This window comes from Austrofundulus limnaeus, unplaced genomic scaffold (genome assembly GCF_001266775.1).
Source record: "Austrofundulus limnaeus strain Quisiro unplaced genomic scaffold, Austrofundulus_limnaeus-1.0 Scaffold278, whole genome shotgun sequence".
In the NCBI taxonomy this organism is placed as follows: domain Eukaryota; kingdom Metazoa; phylum Chordata; class Actinopteri; order Cyprinodontiformes; family Rivulidae; genus Austrofundulus; species Austrofundulus limnaeus.
In genome coordinates, this window is record NW_013952680.1 from 80160 (window position 1) to 87471 (window position 7312).

Here is a 7312-nt window from a genome sequence, read left to right on the forward strand (position 1 = left end):
GATAGGGCCGTAAAGCAAAAAAAGTAAAAAAAAATTCCAGGGTAACATTAAATAAATAAATATTTTCTCTGTGGCACTAATCCTCTTCCATATTCTACTCAAACTGTTGCAAAAATGTTGTTTTCCAAAACATTTTTATTTTTGTAGAGTCCATTTTTAAACATCTGCCAAGATAGTTAGCTCTCATTTGAGCCCCAGCTAAAATGATCTCAGCTGGTTTTGCGGTTAGCTGGTTAAAATGTGAACTAAAATATAAACTAACTAAATTTATTATACCAAAACAAACAAAAAACCTGATGTGGCAGCATAACTTCACATAAACACATGAACACCAAAAGACTACATAAGACTAGTGCTTGTGTCATGTAGGCCAATAATGTAACTCTAAAATGGAAGTAGATTAAATAAACTGATCTGGGCTGAGGAGGATACACCTGACCTGATGGTCGACAGGTGGAGGTGGGCTTGGCAGGACCAGTTGAGAAAAGCCTCTGAAGATTTGACAGGAAACTGAAGGTACAGTACTTGCTCAGATCGTTTATATTTTTGCTGAATCAAAATTTTTTGAAAAGCATTTTTAACTGGATTGATTAGATTACAGTTTTTATTGATTGGTTTGACGCAGCCGTCAACTCAAAAACCACATTTTCAAAACGGTTAACGCAGAGGCCTGAACATTGACACAGTGGTCAAAATGACACATTTTGTTTGAAAAAAGGCAACAACTTTGTCAAAACATTTAAAATATGGAACAAAAGCAAACTTTGCCTTCAAACAATTCAACTTTGACACAATGTATGAGCACCTCCAAACAATCAGTACACAATGGGCAACAAAACACAAAATACAGCACTCGTGTGAGTCAGTGCACCATTGCTTGTCATCGTTGCCTAAGACTGTATGTAGCTTACATGCCAGTGCTGTTTGTAGTCAGATTTGCCCTCTTGCAAAAATGCATCCAGAAGCAGATACGGTTTGATGCAAATTTTATTGATTACATTCTTTTTCAGACTGTGCCTGACAAATAAAATACAGTTTTTACTGATTGCTTTGATCTGTTTGAAGAAACTCATGACCATCTCAAAAACAATCAATAAAAACTGTATTCCAACAGAGGACACATGAAAATAAAAATAAAATCCTTTACTGAGTGAGAAATTAGGTAAATAAAAAACAGTCTTTTACAGTAAAGAACAAAAATCTAGAGTAGGCCTTTAGATTAGACCTTTATTTTCATTGTACAGAGAACAATGAAGTTACAGTTCAGAACAACCATGCAGAAAAAGACAGAACATGACAAACATAGGTGCTCTGGGTCATGCTCCCACTGACCCTGAACAAACTCTGCACAAAGCAAGGATCATCTCCATGAAGACATCATCAGGAGGTGCAACCTCCTAAAAAACTTAAAACCACACAAGGACAGATGAGGAAAAAAAACATAACATTAGAGTACAAGAGAACAACACAGGCCTGCAGACTGATTGCGAATTGAAAAATTCTGTGAAGAAGTGTCAAAAGGTGCTTTCGGTGTTTCATACTGACAGCTAAAAGGGAGTTTGGACTTCTTGAATGACATCTGCGTTTACTGTTTTGCAAAAGGGTGGAAAACTGTATCAATCCAATGAGAATGGGTTTTCACATTGCAAGAGGTGTCTTCAGCTCTGCTGAGATGGTGATAACAAAGACTGAGAGGTTCCCAGTTCCTTCAAACAGGTCAAACCAGTCAATAAAAACTGTAAAATGGAATGGAATGAACTGTATTTCATGTAATGATATCTGAGGACCTTTTTGTATTAAATTCAATTCAGTTTATTTCTATAGCGTCAAATCAAAAGAAACGTCGTCTCAGGGCAAACAATAAATCTAAAGCAGCCAGCAGATTGTGTGGAATCATTTGTCTGTGTGAGATGACATGTTGTGAAACAGTGTTGCCCACTGCTCCACTTGTGTGTTTCTCACATGCGATGGGTCAAATGAGGAGCACAAATTTCATCACTGCATGGGAACCTGCACCGATGACAAATAAAATACCTTTACCTTTAAACAAAATGAATAAATAAAAAGCCTGAATTCAGCTAAATATTGCCGTTCCTGGGTTAGACAGCTAAATCACTGCAGAAAGTAAAATAAAAACATGCCGCCTGCTCTGTAAAGAACTAAAGATGTGCAACTTTTTTTTTAGAAAAAGCAATGCAAATTATAAAGTTGGGAGATGTTAATGAGTTAAAAAGTAGAAACTCCAGAAAATCATGAAAAATGTATTAGGACAGAATTATGACTTTAAGGGAAAAAATATTAAAAGGGAAAATCTATTTTCCTACATTATTAAGATATAAATGTACTTTGTTCTAAATATAGAGGGGAAAAACATTAATTAAAACAGGATGTTTTATATTTGACAGCTTCAGTTTCAAAAACGTTCTTCAGAACATCATAATCATAAAAAAACAATACTTTTGAGCTAGTAGGAATGAAAATAAAAAATATGCAGTATATCTTATTTAAATTTAAAAATAAAACCAGGCCTCCTGAATAAGGAATAATTGTTGTTTGTATGTGTATCATGTGATTCATGCCTTTAGTTTGACTAATTTTTCCAGCTTTGATATATACAGTATGAGGTGGTGGGGCGACAGTGAGAAGGAATGACTTTCTGTAAACAGGAAGCAGAACATTAATGGGTGACTGTTTTCCTGCTGAACCATAAAAGCTATAACTATAAGCTTTATGAAAAATAAGAATTTTAATTCTATAGTTTTAAAGTTAGACAGTGTGTGCGGTTTCCTGTTTAAAACTGATCACTGATTTCACAATAAAAGGGCATAAAAGCACAGGTAAACCTGCAGTCTGAGTCATCTGGTAAACATAAATATTAAAATTTAAAGACAGGACTCCAATAATGAGATATCGTCATTTAATAATTATGTAAACATTTACAGTATTTTACATGAATATCAATGTAAAAAAAAACATGTAGTTTCTCATTGTTAGTTTTCCTCTAACTTTATTTTAATTTGTTGCAATGATTGTCCAGTTTTCCAGTTGACTCACTGTCTCCACATGTGCTGGAGACAAGAAGTAACCCAACTCTGTAAATGCTCAGCTCAGGTACGAGGTGCACAGATGTGAGTTGGCAGCAGACGTAGTCCTGTCCTGACGTCGACGTGACGAACACCGTGACGTAGATGGAGGTGAACGAGCCCCTAACCGCTCCCCTTTCCTCCCCACTCCAAAATCGCCTTCACATCCAATTCAGATGCACAGATCAGGAGTTGTTCCTCAGAAAAAATAAATAAATAAAAAAACGACAGAGCAGCAGCAAACATGGGGCTGAGAGTTTTTTTTTTTTTTTTTAGGGAAGCGACATAAAGAGTTTTTAAAATGTATCGACTCCAACTCACAGCCCAAAATTCTGCATTTCCTGAAGAAAGATTTGTTCATGACAAAATTAATAACATGCTCAATTTGTGTTACATCGTCGCTTTTATTCACTCCATTTACTACTTTATTTAACATCAAATAGCATGTCCATGGCCCGCCATGTTGTGGTATGCAATCCTGTAAGGAAGGCTTTGCCCTCATCGGTGTTGTAGGTGTTTTAGTTATTATTTTGTTGCCTCCTTCATGGCTGTTGTTGCAGCACATACAGATGGATTTATCTCAGCCTGAAACTAAAAGTGAGGTGCTAAAATCCTCCCTACGTCTGGCATAGACTGTTGTTTATGTTCATGTGTAATGAATAACATTGGAGAGAGGAACAACACTTTAGGACAAACAAAATGAGTAGAAAACAACCTTAATGTCTTCTGTCACATTTTCAACCCTCTCTCATCATTTGAGCTTGGGATCTGCAAAAATTACACTAGAAACGATATCAGACCTTTGGTTTTAGGCAAAGTAAATATAGTATTTTTGTGGATTAGCGCAGTGGCTTAACGGTTCATTCATAGTCTGGACACAGACAGCGCAACATCTGCTCTGACTGCAGCTGTGAGGACTTTGGAATGAGGGAGGAGCCTCTGCTCATTGAAAAGAATCAATAATAACGCCAAAACAATTAGCAGCGTTTGTCGATTTTTGAAAAAGAAGGCGTCATTTGCTCCCCAGAGCTATCTGACAGAGCATCCCGTAAATATGACCAGACTATCGCTTTAAATAAACATGCACACATTTCCCCAGTGGAGGGTGAAGATGATGCCTCCTCCTAAAGCGAGGCAGATCGATCTGACATGTTGAGTTCAACTTTGGCTTGTTTTCCTCCAGCAGACAGGAGCCGTTTGTTTGGTGAAACCTCCTGAAGGAGATGGGCCGGATGAGCGTGGATGACACCGCGTCAGCGTAGCAGCTGTGGTTACTTATAGCCATCATATTAAAAAGATGTCCTCTGATTAATTTCTTCCACAGACAAATTGAATTATGACATCTTCATCTTTCTGTCGGGGAGTCATGGCAACCCTCACTTCAGTGGCATCGTCAGGCCTGGTTTGATTGAACGTCAAGAGGGGACCACAGACCAGTGGTTGTCAGCGACATGGTCTAATGATTCAAAGAGTTTTCTCTGAAAAAAACATGCCTGTGTGTCCTCCTACAGAGATGTCTGAGCAGACAGAGGACTGACAACCATGCAAAGTGACAGATGTAAGATGGGACCATGTAGGAGCTCACTGACCTCTGCTCTCCTCTGCGCAAATTACCCACCCACCCGTCCATCCCATGCATCTTCCCAACAGTTCAAGCTCTTAAATTGTCTATACAAATAAAACCTGTTATTGTCTCAAAATCTGATTTGAGGCTTGACCAAAATATTAATAACTCTGTAGTTTCTCAATGTAAGATAACCAAGCTGAACGGCAGTTGGTGATGTGCATTCATTCAAGGTCCTTCGTTTAATAAGAGATGTGAAGACAAACCACAAAATGGCAGGATTGCTTTCTCCAGGTTGGGAGTGAGGCGCTGTCTCATGTGAAGGAGTTCAAGTATCTCTTAGTTTGTTTATGAGTGAGAGAAGAATTGAGCATGAGATTGACAGATGGATCACTGTAGCTTTGATAATACCATGGAGTAATTTGTCTGGACCAGTTCTGACCCGCATTGGGCAATAGCACTCCAACACTCGGTCAAGATACCACAAAGAATGATGGCCCTTTGGTGGCCCAGATGTACAGTATGTAACCCACTTCGAGGTATGTACACATTATAGTCTACACTGAAAAAAATAACTTGCAGGATTTACTTGAAAAAATCCTCGTAACAATTTGCACTAACGTTTGTTAAGTAAATTTAAATGAAACAAATTCATGTAATGTTTACTCATCATTATCTAGTAAAAGTTATTAAGAATATAGTTAAAGATTTGTGAATAAATCAGGTCAATTTTACTTAATTTGCTCAATTAAATCTTGTAACAGATCAAATTAAATAAAATTTACCTGATTTTTTCACAAATCTTTAACTATATTCTTAATAACTTTCACTAGATAATGATGAGTAAATATTAAATGAATTCGTTTAAAAGTAAAATTAAATTTGTAGAATTTAATTTTACTTAACAAACGTTAGTGCAAATTGTTACGAGGAATTTTTCAAGTAAATCTTACAAGTTCTTTATAACAGTGCACATGCGTCAAGCACAATATTGTAGCATGACACCTCACAGCTACAGAGAAAGTGTAGCTTTTGTTGTAGATCAAGACTTCACCACCAGGTGGCGGTTTTAAAGAATCTTTATTGGATTCTTCTTCATGCTTTCTTGAAAGCAGACAGGAAACACAGACAGGATTCCATGCAACCTTCAGGTGAAAATGAAGACCCCAAACCCAGACCCAAACCAGTGGTTATTCCGTATGTTGCGGGTGTTTCAGAGAAACTGAGATGTTTATTTTCTAAACATGATGTCCCAGTAGCTTTCAAACCCCAAAACACATTACGGCAAAGGCTGGTTCACCCCAAAGATCCGGTGCCCCGGCACAAACAGAGCAATATTGTATATGCTGTTAAGTGCCAGGAGGACTGCGACCAGTTATACATCGGGGAAACAAAGCAACCACTGTTCAAAAGAATGTCCCAACACAGACGAGCTAATTCTAATGGCCAGAACTCTGCAGTTTTCTCTCATTTACAGGCCAGCGGTCACTCTTTCAGAGATGAGGATGTTCTCATTCTTGATAGAGAGGAACGTTGGTTTGAGAGAGGAGTAAAAGAAGCCATTTTTGTAAAGAAAGACCGTCCATCATTAAACAGAGGTGGGGGCCTCCGTTTTCAGCTGTCCCCCTGCTACAGCGCTGCCATTGGCAGTATCACTCCACCCCCTGTTAACAATAGGTGTTAATTAGGGTGAACGATAGCCATGTGATGTGAGTATGAGTCACCTGTGAACGATGGCCATGTGATGTGAGTATGAGTCACCTGTGARCSATRGCCAKGTGATGTGAGTATGAGTCACCTGTGAACGATGGCCATGTGATGTGAGTATCAGTCACCTGGAGGCAGGACATAAAAGCCTGAATTTGCCTGAAACTCTCAGACTGAAGAAGTCTCTTGGAAGAGAGACGAAATGTTTCATTAAAGAAGAACCCGTCCAGAGGACCTATACAAATTTTTTTTTTCCTTTGGTTTTTTTACCTGGATTACTGAGATGCATCAGGACACTTCTTCATGAACAACACAGACAAAGTGAAACTCACAGGTCTTATTAATGTCTAGGCCTACCACTCTCACTTATGGTTACTTCTGCTGAACGGTTTAACACGTTAACAAATAATGAAAACACAAATTAGAGGAACACAACAGACTAATGACAAACTAATAGACAGTCACATGACAAATAGCCAAACACAGCAGAATGTTACAAAATGCATTCCCTGTTCCCTTGACAACTAAATATCACCTACATTATGTCATCAAACTATTGCACACCAACAAATGTTTTCAACCAATGAAACCAGACATGTGTTTTATTTCCACCATGTCTTGTCCTCTCCTTGAAAAGTGAAGCAAGGGAATGTGGAGCAGCAGGCTTTGTGTGCACACGCGCCCTCAGTTTTAGCCCAGAAGAGGAGAAGTTACTTAATATATTCATGTTTATGTGCTGTCCAGAAAAAGCACTTAAATATTACTGGTAAAATAATGTTAGCATTTACTTTTTTTGTACAGTAATATTGATATATAATATAATATGTATTGTTTATTTAGTAAATTCTAGTAGTGTAGAGATTTTTATATTTTTTTTGTAAAATTTAAAAGAATACTTAAATAAATGTTACTACACCCAAAAGTTTGTTTTTTCAGTGTAGGTTCATAGGAGCTGAGA